Raw genomic sequence first — 27326 nt, forward strand, 5'->3', positions numbered from 1 at the left:
GTTTTACCCGACGCCTTTAGCCAAGGGGCGTTTTTGAAGCGACGCGTCTCTGTCTGATCGGGTCTTTAGAAGTAGATTTTGTAATATAATGAGTCTGCTAATTTTTCTTTTTAGGCTGTTTTCTACTTTTTGTATCAACTTTTCTGTCCAAAAATTGGCTTGCCAAAAATGAGGGAATTCCCATCTGACATTGGAGAACAAAGTAAATGAAATAAATGGTTTTGCTACAACATGTTTCACTTCATCTCCTCACAGACTTTTAACTTTTAATGCCATCCTTCATGCTCAACTAGATGCTGTAAATAAACCACACACAGTGCCCGTACATGTGTGTGTGTATGTGTGTGTGTGTATGTGTCTCGCCAGGGTACATAATTAGCCGGAAGATTCACACTGTGACATCAATTACAAGAGCTGGCCTTTGTGTGTGTGTGTGTGTGTGTGTGTGTGTGTGTGTGTGTGTGTGTGTGTGAGGCCTGGAGGGCTGCCAAGTCAGACAGTGATTCTGTCTGTAAAACTGTTTTATGCTTGCTGCTCCTCTCTTTCATACGGGAGGAGACACACATGTTGAGCTCTAGTCTGTAAATCAGCTAATGCCCTGAACATGCAAGACGCAAGATGGAAAACAGAAGAGAGGAGTGGACTTTCAGGATGTTCCACAACCAAATTTCAAGACCAGTGCCGGCCCTGACTAATTTGGTGAACTATAGGAAAGATTTTAGCTGGTGCTAATGGTGATTCACGACTGAGGTCATCATAACTGAACCGAAATGTTTGTATCACACAGGAAGAAGAACGGAGAGAGGCTGAGGAAGCAGAGGACGAGCGAGGAGCCGCCTGCTGATCCAGCAACAATGATATCACTTCCCTTGAGACTTGCAGGAGGGATTACATCATTTCCTGTTCGTTGCCCTACCTCATATCGACATCTGCCTCCGTCTCTCAATACAAAGAAGGGGGATTAATACAGAGAGTGGGAGGTTGAGCTCTTATTTTACTCTGCTCACCTACACTGTGCTGTATTTTACTCAGAATACTTCACTATAATCTGCCCTGCTGACCTATAGCACTGCTGTATATTCTGAATCCTCCGTCTTTGCCTCAGTGTGTTTCTGTTCACACACACCGGGCAGGGACACAAAGGTAGTTATTCCCAGCTGTTTATAGGGTTCTACATTTTATTTGGGCTGCATAGCATGAAGGTTTGTTCATGTCTGCACCTCTTTTTTATTTTTGTGCGTACTGCCACTGTGTGACTCATAAGCACAAGCACAAGCACAAGCACAAGCACAGGCACAGGCACGTGTACTTTTATGAGGGAAAGAGATGCACACACACAAACTTATGTATGCATGTGATGTGGCCCAAATTACGACCCATTGTGTGTGTGTATGAGTTTGAGCACCGAGGCCGGACCCAGCAGATCCCAGGGGTACCCGGCTGCCGCCGTGTAACGTGACACTGAGACACACACACACACACACGCGCACACACACACACACACACATACACATATGCAGTGGTGTGTTCCAGATTTAGGGACAGAACAAATGAGTTCTATTTTTGCACCAAAAGAAACAAACAGGAGGCAGCAGGAAGTTGATTCTACTGTAACTGAATGGATTTACCATGGGGTGTATTAAAGTTGGACATAATGTGATAGAGTCACTCTTGCTGCCAATTTGCTCCTGTGGCCCAAAACATTTTACACAAGCAGTCTGGACGTCACATGGTGTTCGGGCGCACACCGATTACATTACGTACCCACCACCCATTTAGTTCATTTTCGAGTATCAGCGTTGTGTTATCAATACATAGTTGGACGACGGGCGCTACAAACTGAAAGTGAAAGTGTCTGCCAGAGTAGCAGGAGTCAGATTTCACACACACGGGATGAGAGAGAGCTGATGGACAAGACGGCGTCGATGGCGGAGGATTTGGTGTCAATCGAAAAGCAAAAGCGCCCGATTTGGCAATATTTCAGATTTAAACCCAATGCTAAAAAGGGAAGCAATCACCGTGAGGAGGACGGCGCGGTCACAGCCGGTGTGTGCAGCGGAGCAGCGTCAGGTGGAAACCTGCAGCCTTGCAGCTAGCTTAGAGATCTTTTGACATGATTGACTGGCACTTGTTCCTGGTTTGCGAGTGAGTTAGAGGTTAGCTCACCCGTAGTAGTTCACCAACTAGCCCTGCAAGTAGTCACAGCATCACCAAGCTTCGGGCACCGCCTATTTTGGGAGGACGCATGGATGAACTTCGCTGTGCCGTTTCCTGGTGTGACCACTAATGCCCTCCGCTTCAGTCACATTCAATTCTCTCACGATTAGACATTACTCTATATATTTTTACCTTTGCTATATGTTGCCAAACCTATACAGCTTCTTATAATAAATGCAAGAACATGAGCCACTCCTTCACAAATACCCACAACCACACACTGTGTGTATATTTATATGTATACACACCACTTTGATATTATCATCACTACTGCACAGGCGGTGCAGCTGTGTGTGTGCAGCTAAACTCACTCCAAAACTGAATGATAACAGGGCAGCATCCTACACACACGCACACACACACACACACACACACACACACACACACACACACACACACACACACACACACACACACACACACACACACACACACACACACACACACACACACACACACACACACACACACACACACACACACACACACACACACACACACACACACACACACACACAAACTCCATTTAAGTTCTGAACATACGGACTGATCTTCACAGAAAAACCAACATTCCCAACTAAGTGTTCCCAAACCATCTCCAAACATTCTCCTTCTTCACACACACATATATATATATATATATATATATATGGCTTATGCTGTATACATACTGTATGTATATACAGACACACCCATGCATCATATTACTTCACTACTTCACTTGTCGCTCAGGGAAGGCCTCCGTTACTACCGGGGGTTCCTTACAAGCTTAAGCATGCTACACTAGAGTAACTGTAATTGTCACACACTGTATTTGGTTGAAATAAATAAACAGAAGCAGATTATTGTTGAGCTGAACGTTCATTCATGACCTCGGCAATAGTGGTAAGAAAAATAGTTTTTTGTGGCCTGATGTTTAAGCATCTGCCTGTAAGGGATGACCCCAAATATATTGGAGTATTCAGATATTTTGGGTAGGTATTCGGTTTAAAATTTTGGGATTCAGATATTATTTTTTGCTAAATGTAGGCTATTAATGTAGGTCTTTAGTTTATCCATGCTAAGAAAAATTTCCACAAGCTGTTATGTCACAAAAAGCATGTGACTTCAGTCAACCAAACCCCTCAGGATTACAAACATATATAATACACACTGAACAAGGGTTTCCGAGAGTGTTGTGCAAGCATAAGTTCACTCCCCGCCGGGCCTAAGAATCAGGGGGAATTTTTTTTTTTTAATGCATTTTTAAGATATTTTTCAAATAGCTATTCTCAACCACTTAGACAAGGCCCACTGCTGGGCCTTACAGGGCCACGGAAGTACGCCCAAAATAGTTTTTTTTTGGTAATTTACAAATATCACCACGCGAATCAAAACACATCACCAGCTAGAGACAAATGTACACTCACCGGCCACTTTATTAGGCACACCTGTTCAATTGCTTGTTAACACAAATAGCTAATCAGCCAATCACATGGCAGTAACTCAATGCATTTAGGCATCTAGACGTGGTGAAGACGACTTGCTGAAGTTCAAACCGAGCATCAGAATGGGGAAGAAAGGGGATTTAAGTGACTTTGAACGTGGCATGGTTGTTGGTGCCAGACGGGCTGGTCTGAGTATTTCAAAAACTGCTGATCTACTGGGATTTTCACGCACAACCATCTCTAGGGTTTACAGAGAATGGGCCGAAAAAGAGAAAATACCCAGCGAGCGGCAGTTGTGCGGAAGGAAATGCCTTGTTGATGTCAGAGGTCAGAGGAGAATGGGCAGAGTGGTTCGAGATGATAGAAAGGCAACAGTAACTCAAATAACCACTCGTTACAACCAAGGTATGCAGAATACCTTGAAGCAGATGGGCTACAGCAGCAGAAGACCTAATAAAGTGGCCGGTGAGTGTATTTTGCCACTGCTACACACCAAATCCAGTGTTGCTTCGCAACAGGTTTGTGTGGTGGTGTAGGAGTGTCACTTTAATGGCCAATTTACACCAACCGACTGCACGACGATTAACGTCTTTGTTCCCTCATGGCAGGGTTGTACAGCTCTGGATCGCCGGTTACGTGATTGGCCACTGCAGCGTGACGTCTGTTTCAACTTTTCCGCCGCAGGACGCCAATTTGTTTCCCGGCATCCACACTCACTACCTCAGCTCAAATGAATGAGAGGTCTGGCGTTTTCACCACACCACCTGATCTGGTGGGAATGCAGCTAATGTTCCCTCGGATGCAGTGACACAAAACGGATCGGCTTTTGAAACGAAAAAAGTGATGCTTTTAAACTAAAATGTGTGCGGCAGATTTTATTTTATTTACATACTAAATGGCTTTTTAGCATTATAATTATTTCTTATGCATACCACTTGGCAAAAGCTGACTGGCAAGCATGACTTTACAATATTTAACGGTAAGCTGTTCTTGGTTTTAAGAGACGGCAAAGTAAAGAGACACATTCCAACACACGTAGGGTATCATGTCACTTTCCACTATTTATACCAAACCCCTTCAGGCTGTTACATAAAATGACATGACTTCTGTCTTAAGTATCCAGGAATTAGTTTGCGCCGACCACAGATTTATAATTCTGGCTCTCCAGAGTTGGCTGTGGGTAAACGTCGGAGCCTCTTGCCACAAAGACATTTAGTTTTCCACAGATCAACAGGGATGGAACATGAGCATAAAGAACACAGAAGCCCATAAGAGGCAGGGAGTGATTAATTGTCATGAAAGTCACTGCAAGAACATTTATTTTGGAAACCTCTACATAGCTTTCTAACCATCAGTTAAGTGCTGGCCTGATTTTTGTTTTGTTTGTTTGATACGTACGGAATGAAAGACAATAAGTGATACACAGGACGTTAATAGAAAGATATGCTGTTCCTTGGGTATGCCTCAACTATGAACACTGGGATAATAACACATGTTACACAGTATGTCTGAACCACATGTCAGCTAAAACCTTTCCAGACCCCAAAGACCAGTTTAAATAACATTACAGCCAAGAAGTGAAACAGGACGGCTCGGAAGATGGTCTGGAAGTAGTCGTAATAATAGTGGTAGTAACGGTAGCAATCACAACATTTTGGAAACATTAACAAATACACTATATGGCCAAAAGTATGTGGACACTTGAGAACATTATACCCATACTTTACATGATTGTTGAACATCTCATTTCATAACTATACGCTGGATAGTTTCAGACTTTCCACCAGAGCCTGGCTGAAGGAATTCAGCCACAAGAACATTGTCGACTACTGATGTTGGGTGATAAAGCCTGGCTTTAGTCTGCGCTCCAGTTCATCCTAAAGGCCCCGACACACCAAGCCGATGGTCGGCCGTCGGTGAGCGTCTGTTGGCCTAGTTTTTTGTGTCCTGCACCGTCGGCTCTAGTCCGCCTGTGTCAGAATTCAGCATGTTGAATCGGCAGTGGAGCTCGTCGGTGAGAGAAATCGCTCTGATTGGCTGTACAGCTTAAGCGAATCAGTGCACGAAAAGAAAAACGGAAGTGAGGAAAGCAAGACAACGAGTATAGTCAAGAGGAAAACGCAGAAGGCTCTTCTGATTTTTCATCTTCATCTCATCTGATCATTCAAATGCATGGATATTTTCACAACGACATGGCCATCTGGAATGAAGCTAAGTCGTGAGTGAGAGTGGTGAGAAAATGGTCGGCAAACGCTGCTTTGTTTCATGTATGTATCATAACAACAGCTTGTATATCCGCAGTCCGAGATCTTCCGGTTTCCCTTTTTGAATGACGAATACAGACTACCGCCTCCTGCTGGTGTGGAGAGTTATTCTCTCCCACGCAGGTGCAGAACATACGTGCTAACTGGCCGTCGGCTGTGGTCTTTGCGGTGTGTTCAAATGCCTCTAGTTCTTTGATGACGGTTTGGGGTGTCTGGACCTTAAAGGTGTTGGATGGGATTGAGGTCAGGGCTCTGTGCAGATCAGTCAAGTTCTTCCACACCAAACTGGGGAAACCATAGGGCTGTCCACTCTTAGTCGATTAGTTGACTAATCGGTCGTCTTGGTCTTAGTCAACTAAGATCTCTTTTGTCAATTAGTCATTTTTTTATGCTTTTTTTCATACTGGATGACTAATTTCCAAGAAATGTATGAGCACATTTCTGGTAAACACAAGATTTAAAGTGGTGCTTTTTAGTTTTTTTGTGGAGAAACTCGGTTTTACAGATCTGCTGATTAAACCAACTAATTGAGTGTTAGTCAAATAAGAATTTCTTTGGTCGAGGACAGCCCTAGCAAACCATTTCTTTATGGAGCTGGCTTTGTGCACGGGGGGCATTGTGATGTTCCGCAAACTGTTGGGACAACGATGGAAGCACACTAGTGTCAAAAATATAATTGTATGTTGTATCATTAATTGGAAAAGAGTGGCCTGGTTCAAACCAACTCAAACAGCCCCAGGCAAGAAGTATCCAAATGGTCCACATACTTTTGGCCAACAACGTTTATACAGCGTATACGACTCTGTAAAGTGAACACTATCAAAGAATCAAGCCGAGACCAGCACGCATAAACACAGAACTGAACTTTCCACACATGACAGTGTGATATGAAATGATAAGAGTAATGCTGTTTACCTTTGGTCTGCTCAGTCCAGCTCCAACACAGCACAGAGTGGAGGAATTCAATCACCCTGCAGAGACACAGAGAGAGAGAGAAATGTTATACATGATTATATTTCCTTTGGTTGGACAGAGCAGCAGACCTTCTGCACTTTATGAAAACCACACTTCAACACTGGCTTTGGTTTGTCTAAATATTTGGGGATTGTAGATAGATTGTAAAGGAACACTCGGTCATTTTGGAAAATATGTATGTTTGCCATTTCACAGATGAGAATATACATAAAAGTTCCATCTCTGTGGCTCCAGTCTATTATCTAGCTTAGCACAAAGACTGAAAACAGGGGGAAACTGTTAGCTTAGCTCCATCAAAGGTGAAACTACAAACACACCTAGCAGCTGCCTACACACCAAATGTAATGTCAGCAGGTGGCACTAGTGTGTGTGTGTGTTTCTATCATGCTGAGCAGGCTGGAAGTGTGTGACCTAAAAATAACTGACAACATTTAAATGCATTGCCGCAGTCTCTCTCTCTCTCGCTCTTTTTCCCAAAGTGTCTTTCGACCCACTGCTCTCCTTTACAGACCACTCTCTGCGTCCTTTTCCTTTTCACTCCATTTATTATGTCCTCGCTCATTTCCCTTCCCCATGGTCTGTTTTTGCTGATTCAGCTGAAATTGGTGACATTTCACCAAATCATCACGGCTCATTATGTCAAGACGTCATCTAGTCAGATTCAATCATGCTGTAGTCACGTCTGACCTTTATCGCAAATTCATACACAAACACAGCGAGTGAAGGAAGTGTGTGTATAAGAGTTAAATATGTGTGTGTGTGTGTGTGTGTGATTTGGGAGTTGCACTATGTATGATTTCATCTGTCACATGGGTGTGTGCAGGAGTGTGTGTGTGTGTGTTTCCTCCTTCCACAAATTTACCGTGTCAGACAAATACACAAAACTGTCATAATGTCACATGCACAGAGGAAAATTACACAAACACACCCGCATCCTCGCTTGCATGAGATCATTAACAGCTCTCATATGATCAGTAGCTGACGGTTGAAACAACAAGAACGCCGTTGTTGGGACAAACAAACTCTTATCTGCTCTCTACCAGTGTACATCAGTACATCAATGTTACTCATTGACAGTGCAGACCATCTAAACCAGTCCGGGGATTCAAACTAGCAACTTTCCCGTAACAAGCTGACACCCTGAATCTGGACAGCTGACTGCAACTTGCATTCCTATTTTAGAAACAAAGTTGGCGTTATTTAACTATTTGTTTGGCCGAAATGATACTTTACGCATCCGTGAGTATGCAAGGGTCCGCTAGGGTTTGTGTGGCGTAAATGTTGTCATCAGAGGGAGAACGGACATCCACGTACCTCCAATTTGTTGTGGCCACTACGCTACAAGTGGTAGCATAGTGATGTACTGCGCTTGTGTTGAACGCGTCCTCCGTGATGTCTGTAACTGGGAGTATAACCGAGACTTTACTGTCAACAAATCTCATAAAAAGATCTGATGTAGCTCATGGCTCTGAGCCACTCTCGTCCAGAAACGATTACATAACTAAAGTGTCCACTGCTGAGCCTGAAGAGCTTCACTAGGTAATGAAAAGATCATACATGGATACAAAGAATGGCTCTTAGCTGCCCTCACAATGTGTATAAGTGCAGCACAGCTATGCGAGTTAAACAACACTTCCACTGAAGGTTGAAGACAGGGGGTTGGCTGTTCAAGGTTTTACTGGAAGCATCTGTGATAACAGTTCTGGATATGAAACAACAAATTCAACAATAATGACTACAAATCAGAAAAGTTACAAAATAATAAAAAAGATTGAAATTGTCACTCATGTCAGAAAGACAAACATTAAGTACCCATAGCAAGTACAACACAGTAATTCATTTAGTAAACATATAACATCCATATAGTCCACAAGATTACAGTAAAAAGAGTTAAATCCCAGTGGTGGAAGAAGTATTCAGATCTTTTACTTAAAAGTAGCAATACTACATTGTAAAAATATTACAAGTAAAAGTCCTGCATAAAAGTACTCAGTATGCAGGAAGGCTCATTTCAGAATAATATATTACTGAAATAGTGATGCATTAATGTGTTCATCACTTTAATGTTGCAGCTGGTAAAGTTGGAGCTCATTTGAATTACTTTATATACTGCTGGGTAGCTTAAACTAAAATAATACATCATAATGTATTAGTGGATTTATATTTTGCTTTCATAATCTAAATCTAAAAGTAACTAGTAACTCTAGTTATCAAATAGACATAGTGAAGTGAAGGGACAATATTTGCCTCCAAACTGTAGTGGAGTAGAAGTACAAGTAGCCGATAAAGTGGTATAAAATGGAAATACTCAAGTAAAGTACAGGTACCTCAAAATTGCACAGGATGCAGACGCAGCAGTGAAGTCCCGCCTCTTCACCTGCACAAAACAACTAAATCAACTGACGGTGGCAGAACAATCAGCTCCCTCCACGATGTGGTGTACATCATGTATCCTTCCTTAATGTGGTAACGTTCAGTTGGACTGATGTGGTTGTGACATACAACTTTACACTTCCATCTCACTGTAGGAATTAAAAACTGATGTGTCATTTAAAATAGTTCCTCATCCTGCTGTGTTGCAACCGATTACTTCACAGGAGGAAAGTATTAGGAAGAATTGGCTAATAACACTGTTTCAAAACAACTCGTGGTTAAGCATCTGCCCTCTGTAAATAACTCTGAAGGGACTGGAGTGCAGAATGTCTTTTATTGTGGCTTAATCACAATCTCTTAGTGCTAAAAATATCATTCTTTTGCGGTTAGTCTCTCCCAATGTGTCACTGAGTTTCCCAACATCTTTGTGGATCATCTTTCCTGCAAACATTTAATGTTAGTTTGGGATTGTTACTTGTCTTTTGTCATCCAGGATTTAGAGTTAAAGAGAAAAGTCGCAGATTTTCAACCTTATTTCCATTTAGCTGAGTTAGTTTCTCCGTCTCTCTGGCGCGCAGTTGCAAAATCTGTTGTTCTTCCTGTCACCAGTGACGTGGTGACGTGGTGACGTACTTGGTGGTAAGGACAGACTACAAGTTATTTCAGCTTGGATTTCTGGTCTCCACCGCCACCATCGGCCACGATAGTTGGGCCTGCTCTAGATGCCGCTCAAAAATAAAACTTCTTTGTTCTCTTCGCTTGTATTGCAAATTACGTTTCCAACAGCAAAAATGGTATCCCAAAATATGAGGGCACAGGATGTTATGGAGGAGGATTTTTACAGCGTACGTTTTACAGTATTTTGCTGGTTATCAGCCACATTCAGCCGTTAGAGAGGCTGCTCGATACTGCAGCGGGGAGGATATGGTTGTCGGCAGGGACCCTACAGAACCTGAGCTGCTGAGAGCAAACGTACACTGGTGGTTATAGGGCTGGGCGATATGGAGAAAATCCAAATATTTTTTTACCAAATACCTCGATATCGATACTGCGACGATATTGTAGGGTTGACTATTGGTGCTTTCACAAAATATTTACACAACGAGATTTTTGATAAATCATCATCAGTAATGTGGATATAATGACTAAGTGGTTAAAGACAAATAATAGAACGGTCTGGTAAGTTCAGAAGATTACATCACTTTACTGTAATGCAGCCCTTAAAACCAGGAAAAGACATCACTTATGCCAAAATTAGGACATTACGATATCCCAAATCTAAGACGATATCTAGTCTCAAATCACAATATTGATATAATACTAATATATTGTCCAGCCCTACTGATGGTGTCTTTGTTCAAATTGCACTCTGATGCCAACAGAAACAGGATCCTTCTTCTGAATGTATCATGAATGTCAGCGCGGGCGTTTTTTTGTTGGATGCCATCACCGACGATAACCCTAAGGCTAACTTTGACTTCCAGAATTATATATATGATTTTGAGTTTGTTTTCTTATTTTGGTAAATATCTTTTGTTACTTTTGAGTTCCTCTTCTCCATGGGAACACTAATATGTTTGTTGAGGCAGCGTGATGCTGAAGCTCTGCTTCTCCTTCCAGGCCGATTTATGACTCCTCTGTTGCTCAACAGGCCGCATTAAAGGGTATTATGAAACAACATGACCTGCCAAAACAGAGGCTTTAAAATCTCAGATTGAAAACAATAGTTTTACCTCTCCATTATTTCACTCATAATGATACTTGAAAATCTAATTTAAGGGGGCTGCTCAGTTAATAGAGTGTATAATGCCACGATAATAGTTTCCACAACAAATTATCGGAATAATTGGCAAACTGGGAAACATTTAGTTGAAACAATAAAGACATTGTTTGTAATTTCAGATAAATGCTCATAACTTGTGTTGGTGTTGTGTGGATAGTTAGGTATGTAGCTACATGTAATGACCAGAGAACACAGTACAGATTCAGGAAAAGGAAGCTGACGCAGTAAACTCCAACAAGAGTCAAGTTGCCCTTTTAAAGATTATTATGGTGCTGCGACTTGCAAGTTCCTCACAATAAGAATTAACCATGATATTGATAAAAGTAATATGATTCTACGAAAGCAAAAATGAGTATGAATAAAGGCCTTTACACACCGGGGTGTCGGGGTTTCGTGCAATTAATTTGCACTTCATTACATTTTTTTCAAACTGTTGTTTTTGTCATGAGCACATTCAAACAGAATATTACGCAGCGAAAAAGCGACATCATTTTTTTTCAAAACAAGGTCGATTTTTCTGAGCTTTCGCACCGCAAACAAAGGCATCAACCAATCACGTTGTGCGGAACGGACATATTCAAAACGTACACTATAGTGTACAACAACAGGGAGGCTCTGTAGTCCAAACCAAGATGGCAAACTTTATTATCCACAAGGCAGCGCATACCAGATGTACTCCTTCTGTTCTTACCTTTCACAATAAAAGCCTTAGACATATAGGCTACACTGCATAAGTGTTTACCAGAGGAAAATTCACTCAGCATTTAGCTAAAAGGAAACTCAATAAAATAGCTTACAGTAGTTTAGGCTGGGCAACAATTGACTATCTGGGTCTCTCTTTTGTGTGAATCTATTCAAATCTGATGCAGGTATGAATAGTTCTGATATGTATTATTCGCAGGCGAGTATTTTGCACTTTCGTGTCATTTATTCATCATGCTCCTGGTGTATATACGTGCATTTCAATTACACAATGTGTCATGTATTATTAATCAGAACTAAAATGAAAACATACAAATTATGTGTAAAAAAACCAAGAAATGTGTTTTTAAACATTATTAATACTGAAAATGAATGTGAAAGTGCAAGTTTGAAGTAGTCACGTTGTAGTCTGGTGGTGCTCATACTGGGAATGTTCACTGAACACCACATAACTGGGAAATATGAGTTCATTTGAGCCTGGAGGATATGCACTCTGTGCCCGTGTGTGGGTGGGTGGGTTTGTGTGTGCGTGTACGAGGGCTTGTATTGCTATTTTTGGGAGGAGATTTCTGCATTGTGAGGACATTTTGGCCAGCCCTCACCACTTCAAGAGGACTGTTTGAATGTTAAGACTCAGTTTTAAGGTTATGGTTAAAATCAGGCTAGGGTTAGCTTAGGATAAGGTCAAGCTACATGCCAAGGATGGAAGTAAATTTCAATAGAACACAAAAAAATAAAAAATCTTCTTGTAAAAAAATCCATTACACAATATTTACAAGTTCATGGTTAGGTCTTGTGGGCGGGGGAATAAAATGGTGATCCTAGCCTATCATACTCCATACATACATCTAAATATCTGCAGTCTCTCCTCCAGGCAATACTTGCCAACCCTCCCGATTTTCTGGTATTTCTCCCGATTTATGGCAAATGTTCACACCTTTTTTCCCTTTCCTTATCTCAACCGGTTTCTGGCGCATCACAGCGTGCAGCGCCCAAAGTTGGGCTTTGCTCGATGCAGCGAAACGCCTTTGTGTTGGACGCAAGCCATTGGAAATAACGGATCTCAGGGCGCAGTGGTGCCGTTGTCATGTTGCGTCTGAAAGTGCATTCAGTGAGTGAGAGACGGAGAGAGAAATGGAGAGTACTAAGAGAAAGAAATACTCAAGCAAGGGAAACTAACATTTTTTTGGGGAAGGACACCCAGACCCCCCGCTTTGGTATTGAGATCCTCCCTATTTTTGAGGTCTCAAGGTTAGCAAGTATATGCTCCAGGCTGTGATGAGGTTCAACCCTACTTAGCATTTTAAACAAGTTGTGTTTTGATGCTTAGGGTTACGTTAAGATTGGAGATACGCATTTAATTGTGATGGGATGCCAATGAGGGTCCTCCCAAGTATAGAAAGACAACATGTGTGTGCGTGTGAGAGTGATACTTGCAACTGAGAAGCTTAAGGCATAGGGGTGATAGACGACCCCCCAATGCACCTATTTAGAACAGCTTGTCTCTTTGACAGCAGACAGTTTAGTCTACAGCAGCTGAAGGCCACAGACATATAGAGACAGGTCGGCATTTTAAAGCTAGTGCCTCTTACTCCACAATGTGTTTCTGAAGCTGGAAATCACTGTGAACAGCATTCAAAACATCAGGTCCAGTGGGAATCAAACCCTCAACCATGCCAGAGTCAGTGCTTTGCTGCTGACCTGCATTAAGCCATTACATACTGGTCTGCCTGGTAACCCAGCTAACACACATACTTCCAACGCACGTAACAGCCTACTGCACCGACACACAGACACACACACCCTCGGGCTAAATCTGCAGCCTGCTTATTTTATTCAAATGGGGCACAAGCTGCCAGCACTGGAGGGCACGAGTTCAGTGGTGCAGTGAGAAGTTCACTGTTAATGATGTAAATCAAAGTTTTAAAAAAATTACCTTAATGAGAAAATGATTTAGAAATGCGACCTGCAACTAACCGAGATAGATTTAAATGGCATTACCGTTTAACATTTTGTAACTGCTGAGTGTGAAACATCTCCAAAACATCAGCTTTACAGGATTAAAGTAGGCGTTCACACTGCAAGCAAGCTGCTTGGGTTGGTGCGTTATGGCATTTCCTCTTTATCCAATCTGGCTTGAAGGGCTGCTGGAACTTGGGTCGGCCACCGTAACAATCCTACACGCTTGGCACACGGGAGAAGTTGTAATCTGCAACTTCACTGCTAGATACCGCCAGATCCTACACACTATTCCTTTAAGGAAAAATGTCAAAAACATCTCTGGTTCCAGCTTTTCAAATGTAAAATGTTGGTTTTCTTCATCTTCTATGACGGTAAATTCAATATATTTGTGATTTCAACTGCTGGTCGCACAAAATTAGCAATTTAAAGTTGTCAACAGGCTCTGGGAAATGGTGATGGGCATTATTTTCTTCTTTTCTCACCACTTTCTGACATCTGATTAAATCAAGAAAATAATTAGCAGATAAATCGATAAGTGCAACACAGTTTGAGTAAGGGCGGGGAACTTTATGGTTTGTCCCAAGAAATGGCATATCACGGGTCGGTGTGGTGGTAACCCCCCTGCTGTCAGGATGGAGCCAAGTGGCCCAGTTAAAGCATGCAGCACCACCTCAGTGTTAATCTACACACTGAAGTCTGATGGCTGGCTGCTTGTGAAAACCTCTCTGAGTCAGTGAAAACACATTCTGGTTTCAGAATGACCAACACGACAGTGAGCTTATACAGAAGAACCCTTCAAAACCAAGAATGGGTGTTAAGACTTTTCCTTATAATCAACATTCGGACACAAGTGCCACCATGAATGGAGACACACACATGCGCACATGCACACAGCACAGGTTTAGCATTGCTGCAGTGGAGTCGGTCGCACTGCAGAACTGTCAGGAAGAATCACAGCACTCTGCTTTGCTGCTTTGACACACACACATACACACACACAGACTGAACACCGTCTCATACACTCAATACAAGGTCAGTGAGCTACTGGGTTAAACTACTGCTACAGGGAGGAAGATGAGCACGGAAGAGAAAGACTGTAAAACTGACAAGGTTGACTGCATCTGTGTCTGTATCCAGTGTACTGTGCACGGCATACATTAAAGGCAAAAGAGGACCCTGTGGTCTGGGCTGACCATGTTATAGTCTGAATCAGTCAAATAAGCCTCAGTATACACGACTGTGTGACTGGATTCAGAAAAACTCATCTTTGTACTGAGCTTTTATTGTGAAGAATCCAGTATTATCTTTCCCTGACTTCCAGAAAGACAAACTGCTCGTTACTGAAGACTTGTTGTGGCTGTCTGTTCAGTGACAATGTGAGAATTAGAAACATTAGGAATAAAGGACTGTAATAAAGGACTGAAGACCAATGACAAAGATAACAGCTGATAGTATAAAGCCTAGTACTCTACTCCAGACTAAAATTAACCAATATTTTGTATCTACTGTTAACTATCCGTTTAACTAGCTTAAGCTTTAGTTTAAAAAGCCTGTACTATAGTGGCTAAATCATTAAAAAAGCCAACATGTTTTGACCACCGTAGGTCTTCATCGGAGCTTAAAACAAACCGACAAAGCAGATGTGGCCTCACCGATATGGTATCGACAACCAATGGGAAGCAATCACATGATCACCATAATAATAACAACAAAATATTATGTAAAGTAATTTATATACATCATCAATGAAAAGTACTCCTAGATTTTAACATAGGCGGTAAGACAAACATGGGAGCCTATACAGAGAAAAGAAAAAATATTTCATTTATTATGTTCCATATCTTGTTGTTGATGTTAATGAAATAGTTCTATATTTTTGGAAAATATAATGATTTACTTTCTTGCAGAGAGTTAGATGAGAAGATTGATACCACTCATATATCTGTACAGGACATATGAAGCTATAGCCAGCAGCTGAGCTTAGCTTCGCTTAGCATAAAGACTGCAAACAAGGGGAAACATCTAGTCTGGCTTTGTCCAAAGGAAATACATTCTTCCTACAAGCATGTTCTTCACAAACCAGATCATAAGTTGCTTTGAAAAACACAAATATTTGCATCAAGGTAGTTGAATGGAACATGCACTGATTCAAATTTAATTTTGCGGAAATTTCAGAAATTCACTTAAAATTTGCATAACAAATTTGACGGACACATAACGACTGATGACCAAATTAGCTATTTTTTTTCTCGATCATGCTAGTTAAAAAATAATCAGTATAATATTATCAATGTCCATACTAGGTAGTCTTTTTCCTCCACCAGGCAGGCCACCCGAAGTATCCACATTTTGTTTCAAACACCCACAACTCTGCTGACATTAAACCAACCCACCAAAAAACCCTCCAAAAACAGACACATTTTAGCTCCACGGTGGTTAAAGAGTAGAATTTTCCTTCAACACACACACACACACTGACACCCAAACTAAATGTATGAGAAAAGTTAAACTTTCCACTTCTGTCCGTCCTCGGTTGAAATGATTCCTGCCAGAAACAACATCTGCAGCAGGAACCAACGACAGCCTTTTCAACATGAGAGCAAAACAGGAAAAGAGGGAACAAATAATGACGGAAAGTGTGTTCTGTGGGTGTGTTTGTATTTCTCATATATGTGTATGAATGTTGTATTCATTATGTCCACAATGCAATATTCAGTAAGTGATCTGAACTCTTGCCAGTAGAGCGAGACAAGGAGGTATAGACGAGTGATAAGTCTTCACTACCGAAAAACCTGCTCAGACACATATACCAGAAATGACACACACTTCACTTGCACAGAGTTATGGAGCTAATCATATAATGACATAGCAGCGAATGAGCGGCTGAGTCTGACTCAGCCAAAAACCATTAGACCTGCTCCAGTTCTAACAAGTCCTCGGCTAAGAAGACTGTCCCCGACCCAGCTCCACCTGCCATGATGAATTAAACTAACCCAACACTTGATGCTTCAATCATCACCTGTTGTGGCATGAACTTGGATTTATGCAATGCATCAAATTGAATGCACACCTGACCAGAAGTGTCAATACATCTGCAACTTGAATATCTTTCCTATATGTAAATGCATCGGGAGAAATTTAGGGTTCAGTGTCTTGCTCAAGAACACTTAGACATGTAGACATGAGGAGCCAGGGATGAAATGGTTAATGGCCAATCAACAACATTATAAAGTTACAGTCACCTAGCCTGGGTCTAGAGTTGCTAGTTTTTTCTGATTGTTTTCTTGGTTGGAAAAACATCCAAACCATTCGAACGCAGACTGACCAATCCTAGCCTAGCATCGGCCAGCTCCAACCAGGGTCCAACAACTATCGGCTCTCCTCCATAGATTCTCATGCTTCCAGGCTGGTTTTGTTGATTTCGAGCTGGTCATGGTTAAACGTGTAATGGTTTTTCTCATTACCCAGAGAGTTTGGAAGGAGATATGTGTTTCTAAAACATTACGTTTGTACCATAGACTACATATATGTAGTGGACGTAGTCAACATGACGTCACCCATTGGTTTGTGGAAGCCTCGAGTTTGGCATTTTGGCCATTACCATCTTGTTTTTTTGCAACCAGAAGTGACACAAGAGGATGGAGCTAAGTACAGCCGAACACTGAATAAGTCATTTTAGGTGACCAAAACGTTACAATTAACTTTCATGAACTGTAAACACACTGTGAAAGGGTTAAAGTTGTAAGATGAAAACACGGACAATGCAAAGAAAAATATAACTATGGTCCAATTCTATTGAAGCTGCTGAAAATATCTGGACATGGAGTCCCATCATCAGCCTTATATGCTTGGCCAGTTCAACACAGGAAAAGGAAACATACACTGAATGCAAAGTACATCTGTTTTTTAACAGAGTTGAGGAGTTTTGGGCGGACTGTTCCTTGCTGAAAGACACCTACACAGTAATCGCTGAAGTGGGCGAGCATATTCCTCATTCACTTTCCATCCACACATTTTTCCAAAGCAGTCGGAGGACTTGAGCTGGCAACCCTCCCTCCACAAGTCAACCACACTTGATTCTTGTGCAGCTATTGTGTTGTCCATTTCCCAAAATAAAACGTAACATTATGTACAGTCATTTCTGTATCTCAGTTGGCTAAAGATACTGCAATGAGTGGTCTAAGTCAGAACCATGACCTCTGTCACGGCTGATCCAGTCATGCACTCTATCCACGTAGACGGCGGAGAGAGCCTCGCGGTATTAATCTACATGCACACAGTTTTGATTCACGCAGAGACAAGGCTCGCATACTTTCCATCTCTACTGGAGAGCTGTCTGGATATAGGAGGTAGCTGTGGTTTGGTCTGGACCCGGTGCACGTGGGAGTGAGCGTGTGTTTTCACGTATAAAAGAGCCAGCAGAGAAAAACAGTAGCTGTTCCAGGACTACACCGAGCCATAACATTAACACACATATCCAACCGCACGCACACACACACACACACGCACACACACAAACCCACACAGGTTAAATGCCTTTTCTTTTCTGTCTTAATATGAGCAATGGAAAACTGACAGGCTTACAGTATCAACAGTTTCTTCAAGCCAACGGACACCCACACGCACACACACACACACGCACACACACTCCCAACTCACTGTGTCAACAGTTACTTCAAACCAGGCCAACCGACAAACCCCAAACACACTCTCACTTTGTTTCACCCTGTCACACATACACACACACACACTTTATAATAACATCATCTCCTTCAAACATCTCATGGCAGAGCTCAGGGTATAATTAGCACTGCCTCTTTGACTTGTTTTACTGCTTTTGTACTACGATGTAAAGCTAACAGGCTAACTAACAGCTAACGTCGCCCTTTCCAACTGTGATCACGCTGCTAGTGGATCATCTGTTTGGCTGTGTCCATGTCTGGCCTTTTAGACAGAATTTCAATCAACATGTTCTGTCTTTTTAGGGGTCTTTCACAAGCCAACATTCAGTCCGTTTTAATCTAACTCTGGTGCAGTTCGTTCGGGCGGTTGTAAATGCAGTAATCGTACTCTGGTGCAGACCAAACGACCGGTCCGAGACCACTTGCAGGAGGTGATCTCGAGCCGTTTCCAAGGGAACCAAAACGCAGGCTGCCTTTGCGGGCATTTGTTGAGATGAACACAGGTAAACGAGAAGTTAATATGAGCGGGAGAGGACCGACTGGACTTCTGTTGAAATCAGATGTTTGCTTGACATCTGGACCGAAGAGAACATACAGAATATGCTAAATAAAATCCACAAAAATAGTGATGTTAATAAAGTCTTTCGAGATAAACTGGAGGAGAAGGGATTCGTGCCCACGGTCGATCAGTGCTGAGTCAAAATGAAAACACTTCGACTATCCATCCATCAATCTATCCATCAATCAATCTATCTATCAATCTATCAATCTATCTATCAATCTATATCTCTATCTATCTATCTATCTATCTATCTAGCTATCTATCTAGCTAAAGGATTTGCTTTTCTACCACCACTTCTAAGGCAGACTTGTTCATGGAAAAGTCCAAACTTTTAAAAACAAGTGAAACAGACTCCGTTCAACACGGTCAAAGCGTCAGTCCTGATTCCCAGCTGCACAGCCTGCTCCTGGATCTCCACAAGGGTCGAGGGACACCGACAGACAAAGAGAGAGAGAGAGAGAGAGGGAAGTGGCTCGGTGAGAGTCATGCAGCTGAGAAAGAAAAAATACGAAAGGGAAAAATAAAAGAATTAAAAAAAAAAAGAAGAAATGAGATTAAATTTTCCAAGAACGAGGGCTGTGCTGTAACACAGCAACAGCAGCCAGAATGACTCTACATCTGTGTGGAATTAAAGAGAGACGGAGACAGACAGTGCTGCTGTTGGTTGAAAACAGTATTTGAACTTTTTGTTTCAAGCTGGAGATGAAGGGGAGTCTGAACAAAATTCTTCCAAAGCCACACAATCATTTCCCCTCTATACAAACAAAACATTAAAGTATGAAAAACAAATACTAAAGGAGCCATAATGATGTTATATTTAGAAGCTATATCAACTCAATGCTGAACTATTCAGCTGTCAAATATATATTCTCTAAATGGATTGCTTTTAACAATTGGACTTGGTATAGATGAAGATAATTAAATGATACGGATCCGGGGGAAACGATCTTGATCAGAACACTGAATGGACTCAGGCTGGGTATCCAATCTCAATACATATTTTTTGTATCAACCACAATGCGTCCAGTGTGTTGAGCATCAAACACTGTCAAATATCAAAGATTTAAATCAAACTTTACGACTACAGCAGCAACAACATTTAACATTCGAGAAGTTTGTCTTCTTTTATTAAATAAAGAAAAGTTTGACAGAAAGAAAACAAGTTTATATTTCTCAACGTAAAGCACTGAATGGTCTGTTTCTGTATCTGAACCTTAACAGCTGACTGAATTTGTCAAAGTGACGACTGAAACCAGTGAAAACATTTCTTCTAGTTTGTTTTCCCAGAATTCCTTGTTCTTGGACCACCTCACTGGGACTATGAGAGGAATGTCCTTTAGACCAACATCAGCTTTCTAAACTGCATCCCTGACCTCTGAACCCTGAGGGGTTGTTAAGGGTTTCCTTATTGCACATAGAAATCGTATCACTGAAGCAGTTAAATCTTGGTTTTCTTTAAGATGTACTAAACTTTTAGGATATTCTATACCAGTCATTCCCAAAGACTGAGATTTGTTTCTTTATCTGCAGTACATCTTTGTGTTACATGAGGGAGCCTGAATGTTCGTATTGTTGTGATATTTGTAGCCTACTTATAAGACTGAATCTAATATGAAAAGCTAGCGTACATTCTGAATGTTGTACTGATGAGAGGAAAGAAACTAGAGTCAACTAAATGTATAATGTTATCTGATGAAAAGAACAAGATAGTTAACTCCGCCTAAATGCATTTATTTGGTCTCATTTATTAAGTATATGTTTTCACAAACACATGCATAAAACAAAGTTGTGATTTTCAAACGTATATCTTTACAAAACAGCTGGTTTACCGGTTCAAGATATTATAAAATGATGCAGAAATGGCAGTAAAAATGGTCAGGAACATTCATTTACGCACAAATTTGCTCTTCTCACAATTTAATCGGTAAGGCCTGTTGTGCGATGGGTTACATTTTTTAAAAAGCGGGTTCCCCCTCCAAAAAAGTTTGGAAAACAATACTCTATACTGGACACACCATCAGGCCCTTTTACTGTTCTGCTGTTTGTCTATGGCTCCACTGTGTTTAGTTTATAGAGCAGTTAACTAAGAGGAGAGAGAGGAGTACGGTTACCTCATCTGGATACTCCATTAATACTATGTGTTAGTGTGTGTGTGTGTGTGTGTGGGAGTCACACACACACACACACGCACACAGGCTGAGTCACTGCATTCAGCTGGCAGTCGCCTGTTTCAACAACAAACAGCAGTAAAAACATTTATTGTTATCAGTGCATGCACGCATGCACAAACAGATCAGCATTAATAATAGATATATCAGGATACAAGATACAAGATAACTCTTAACGGCAACATTTACACTCACAGCTGGTTACCAGGTCAGTCTATACAGAAAGAACAGGCAGGTTGTGTGTTTGAAATAATACTGTGTGACCTTAAAATGTCCTTAAATATTTAAACAATGATTATCACTTACTTACTCACATTAACTTTTATGCTTCATTATTGTGCAACTAAACTAAACACCTTCCACTGGCAACCTGATGGATGCTCTAGTTGATTCTATAATCATTTTTATTAAAGTTTGATTTTCATATCGGGTTTTGACATTGTTAAAAAAGGAGTTAGAAGGAGTTAGAAGTGTGAGAAAGGGGGAGGTCGGTTGAATTGAATTAAAATCGTATCGTGGCAGACTTTGTGATATCGGATTATTGTCCAAAGAATCAATATAATATCGTATCGTGATGAAACTAGTGATTTACACCCCTAATGACTACCTGACTAGTTAGCCATGAGGCCTCTAGTTTATCTGCCTTGCAATCCTTATTGCATTAAAGTAAGCAGATAAGCGCCAACCAGACAAACCGGTCAGTTGCCAGTGGTCAGTGGTCTAACAGACACCATGAATGAGGAACACACTGTACACACTGTACACACTCTACACACACCATCTCCAGTTTCCTGCTCCAGTCCTGATGTCGTTTAATGGTTGAGTGTCTCTGCAGGTTCAGCACTGACACAGCAAAACAGACTGCACTATAGACTACTACACGGGAGTGCTGCATTACACGCTACGCTCCAGCTAAAGACACTGTACTATAGGTTAAAGGGATAGTACGAGTGTTTTGAAGTGGGGCTGTATGAGGTACTTATTCATAATTGGTCGGCACGCCTCCAGATTGGAGAAGCAGACAGGAGTTACTGCATGGAAGCAAAGTAATGTACTGCTGTGGACGGGACCGACAGCAAAACTTATTTTAGCTACTTAAAAGAAAGGCCCACCTGAAAAAAATCAATCAGTTGAAGTGTACGCTATATTTAGAATATTTAAGCCGGTTTACCTTGCCGTTAGACAGCTATACAGTCTGTTTCCGATGGGAAACTGAAGCCGTTATCTATGCTCTCGCCAAAGCAACCAGACTTCATTGAAAAAAACCCCCCAGTATTTTCACCTCCCAGAACACGGGAGTTGGTGGTCTACTGCTAGGGCCGCACGATTATGGCCAAAATGCCTATCACGATTATTTTGATCAATATTGATATCACGATTATTTATCATGATTATTCATTGATTTTACACATAATTTTATTGCACTTTCACATTAAAATAAACAGAGTGATGCTTTCACTTCCATACTGTGCTACATTCCTGCTAATGTACAAATTAGGGCTGCACAATGTTGGAAAAAACTGACATTGCAGTATTTTTTCTGCAATATGTATTGCAATATGAAAAAAATACAGGAGTATTCACCCTACCACTTTTTTGGCTGCATTTTAAATTTAAATGCTTCAATCTGGTGCACTTCAAGAGCAAAATTATCAACAATAAGAGCTAGATAAACAATGTTATGCTCTTAATTTAATCATAAACACATTGGTTGTATAGATAATATCAATACCCAAAACTGAAGCCAAAACATCTCAATCACCGGCTGGTGGTTGGCTGTTAGTTTAGGAAGGGCTTGATTTGATATGCTGCAGCATTTTCTATGAGCAGGACGTGCATTGTTAACATCAATATCACAGGCGATCATGTTCATTTAATTGTGGGAGACCAAAATTGTGATCGCAATTACTATTCGATTATTGTGCAGCCCTATCTACCGTTCATTTAGTTTGTGTGGTGTTATTGTGTGACTTTGGTTAGTTCGGATTCCCCGAAGTCACACAATAGCACAAACAAACTAACCAATCGAGGCAGTGGTAGACCAGCAATCCCTGTGTTCTGCGAGGTAAAAATACTGTTGTTTTCCATGGAGTCTGGTGGCTTTGGCTAGAGCACAGATGGATATAACGGCTTCAGTTCCCCGTCAGAAAGGGCTGTCTGACAGCAAGGTAAAGTGGTGAAAATGTTCTAAATAAACAAGAAACCGAGGCCCTAGATTGTCCCTCTGTAGCAGCTCTGCTCTGTTGCTCCTTCACACCCTCCCTGTCTGTCGGTCTGTCTCTGTCTGTCTGTCTTACCCCGGGGACCCGGAGGAATTTCCTGAGAAGAAGGGATGACTTTTCCATACACTTGGCGAGAGAGTGATACACGCAGAAAGACAGACAGCAATGAAGAAGAAAACAATGTCAGATGGTGACCTGATTTACCCTCTCATAGCCACTGGTGAGAATATTCTGACTAACTGCACCAGAACAGCTGATACAGATGTAACCAGTACACTGAGCCTGATGTTTACAAGATGACTGCGGTGCTGCCAGAGGAAGCACACATGCAGGCCTCCCCGGGGCCTGGAAATGCAGATGTACATTTCCCACAACACTCGTGTATTCACATGTCCCTGAGCAAGAAACCGTGGACAAGAGTGTTATTATTACAACTATATTACTTGGACAACATACATCTCTAATATCTTGGATGCAAAGTGAACATGTTGCTCTGTGGGTGCCGCTATAGGAAGCATGAATGTGCTCAATCATTTCATGGCAATCTTACCTTTACATTTTGATGTGTCCTGACACCTGAATGATTCCATACTACATACCTACTGCATACTTTGTGTTTTTACTTTTAGTACGTACTGCAGCCGCCCTTGCAACATACGTATACTGTTGCATACAGTATGCATACAATTGGGACATACTAATTTGTCATAACATTGTGTCTTGAACTTCGACCCTCTTGCTGATATTTGTGATATCTGTCAATGAGCTGTCATCTATCTGTGCCCTCTCTGTGACTCAGCAGATGTGACGTATCTTCCGCTGGAAAGAGTGGGTCAGAATAGCCAGAAAAAGCAGTGACCGGATGTAGTAGGACATCCTGGTATTTTTGGCATACTACTAAGGTCCTACTACTCTTTTTCTAGCATACTAAACAGTATGGAAATGGAGGAGCTGCTCACAGCTGCAACACATGAAAACAAACAGCTGTAGGAAAATGTCAGAAAACAACAACTAACTGGTATAAACATTTTGTTTGTTTGTGAAGTTTAATTGTCGGAGACATTCCAGAGTCACAGTTTGATGGACGTTAATTGGCTCGAGTCTCATATCATTTCCTGTTTGTGCAAAACAGTAGACTGATGTCTTTTATACTGTAGACTACTAGAAGAAAACAGTTAAAACATAGAACACAGCAAATACAATGACTATGTAGTATGGAACATGGGCACAGCAGATGAGTATCTATGGCAAATTTAACAAAAATCTACTGGTTTTGACAAGTAGCTTTGAGACTGTTTTACACAAAAGGGTCATTTCAATTCGGGGGTCATCAAATTCATTAGGTATCATGAGGCGACCGCAAATACCTACAGTAAATTGTGTTGAATCCCAGTATTATAAACAGAGCTGTAACAATTAATTGATTAGTTGTCAACTATTAAATTAATCGGCACTATTTTGCTAATTGATTAATCGGTTTGAATAATTTTTAAAGAAAAAAAAAGTCAAAATTCTCTGATTCCAGCTTCTTACATGTTAATATTTTCTGATTTCTTTACTCCTCTATGACAGTAAACTGAATATCTTTGAGTTTTGGACAAAACAAGACATTTGAGGACGTCAAACACTGTTCAACATTTATCACCATTTTCTGACATTTTATAGACCAAACTACTAATCGATTAATTGAGAAAATAAACAACAGATTAATCGACAATGAAAATAATCATTAGTTGCAGCCCTAATTACAAAACCACAATACTTAATTAGGATCTTCAGAAATCAGTTTCACATTGTATCAGGATTTCCCTTCTGATTCACATCTGTATGGTGATAAACAGCTGCTCAAATGCATCAATATGAAGAAAAGAACCAACTATGAAAACTCGATCAACAGGAAATCCAGAGATAAAGTCACGCTGGGAGGTTCGGTGTAGAGAGACTCTGGGATGAGCACTAACTAACCAACAGAGGAGGATACTGAATCAGGAAACCATGTAGGAGCCTGCAGGTCTCTGATGTGAAGCTCCGGCTGACAGTCAGAGCAGCCTTTAGTTGAAGTAGGCCAGTCGGGATTTTTATACTCCAGTTAACCCTCAACACTACCGGGAGATGCTGAATTCTGCCCCAGTTTGCTGCACGCGAGACGGGACTTCTCAAGTCTGTCCGAATGATTTCACACTACCACTCCGATGGGTCTGGTTACACATTACAGCGACGCTGGGACACAATCCCCCATTGTAAGTCAATTTGGTTCAAACAAGGTAGAAAACATCTGAAGGAATATCGTTTGAAAATTTCAGTTTTGTTTAAAATCACCATGTAGTTCAGTGTGTTGTATGGGCATCAATTATTGCACGTTGCATATTGGGATCTGTATGAACCCATTTGTGCCCAAAGACTATGTTTAGTATGATAAGGAAAAATGCCACAACATTTGTCCTGATTGGTCAAATGTCTTGAAATTTGGTACAGACATACGTTGTGAAAGTATCTAGCAGAACAACTTTGAAACTTTCATTAATAGTCAAAGTCAGGATTTTTTTTAAATTAGGAAAAACTCTAACATTGAGTTATTAAACATACATTTTCTTATTATACTATATGTAGTATTTTAGCACATTGGGACTACTGTTATTTCCTAAAATATAATTGAGTCTGTTACAACAACAGTTAGTCCCATCATGTGCCCAAAGACTAGATATAGTATGATGAGAAAAAACTCACTTTTCAGCCAAACAGTTTGACCAATTTTGAAAATGTCCACACATTTGTGTTGAGCCAAGCCCAGAGAACACTTCCAAAAGGAAATTAAAAATTTAATTTAGAGGCACAAATGGTTCAATATCAGTGCAGCGGTAGAACAAATTACTGAAGTCTTGGCAACATTGATGGCATTTAACCATCTATCTTCTCTATTAAAGGTGACGATGAGGTCGAAGCCTATCCCAGTTTGCTTTGGACAAAAGGCAGGGAGACATGGTCAATACTCACTTTCAATGGAAAGGGAACAAGTTGCACTAACAACCTTTAAAACTGATACATTTTCAGGAGGTTTACTGCTTTATAAACACTTCTTGGGTAGAGCAGCATATCAAAAACTGTCAGGCATCAAATTTCTGGTTATTTACTTATTCATTGATCAGATTTAAATCTATTTTTGCCAATTTGAAATTATTGTATTCAAACATGTGAGAAATCTGGTTCTTCAGTTAAATGAAAATAAAAGGATTTTGCAGGAACCAATGTTTGTATTTGTCAAAGAAAGACCTTAAACAGTATAATTTTAGTATCGGATATCGAAGCTAAGATTCTGTATCGTATTGGCACCAGTGTTTTAATCAATAGCTACCTCTCAGACTGAATCAAAAACAGCATCCTCATTCACTTCACTTATGAGACCCAGACAGAGAAGTAAATCTTGGCTCAACTTTTGCCAAAACGCATTCCAACATCATCTGGCAACGAGATATAACGGCCAATCAATCAAACAGGACTTCCTGGTTTGCATTTCATCGTCTCACCGGCACAATACTGCAGCAGTGCTGCCAATAGATAAAAAATCATTTGCTTATTCATCTTATACTTGAGGGATCTATAGCAGGACTGCATGACGCAGGATTATAAATCCACTTTTAGGGTTAGTGTTGGTTCGTATAACCCAAAATCTATAGCAGTTTATTGGAACAATTTTTCATAATTGGCCATGTGCATTAAAAACACTGTTCAGTACATCATCACTGACATCTTGGAGGAGAAGAAAACTGCCTCATTTCGATGTAAAAATGCATTTTGCAAAGAGAAAAACAATCCACCAAGACAAGATGACACAACCTGTCAGCCATGAAAACACTACCAACACCTATAACCACCACAACCACCTTTAATCAATACAAACATGTTCAACTTTATACTGAAATATTTCCATTTCAAGACCTTTACCTACAGATAACAATCCCTAAAGTGATCTAATAAACACTAAAGCTGAT

General features: G+C 40.9%; 1 protein-coding gene across 5 annotated transcripts in view; it reads right to left on the minus strand.

Annotated features, from left to right (window-relative positions):
• The window catches only part of LOC119500226 (ras-associated and pleckstrin homology domains-containing protein 1-like), a 68694-nt gene that overhangs the window by 39164 nt on the left and 2204 nt on the right, over positions 1–27326 (minus strand). For 4 of the 5 annotated variants that reach the window (XM_037789858.1, XM_037789857.1, XM_037789854.1 and 1 more), the window contains exon 2: positions 6824–6879. The gene's annotated coding sequence lies outside the window, so the exon portion shown is untranslated. Of the gene's footprint in view, positions 1–6823; positions 6880–9210; positions 9360–27326 lie in introns of those variants that run through there. The other variant, XM_037789855.1, reaches the window with a different exon arrangement.

Source organism: Sebastes umbrosus, chromosome 13 (assembly GCF_015220745.1).
Source record: "Sebastes umbrosus isolate fSebUmb1 chromosome 13, fSebUmb1.pri, whole genome shotgun sequence".
NCBI lineage: Eukaryota > Metazoa > Chordata > Actinopteri > Perciformes > Sebastidae > Sebastes > Sebastes umbrosus.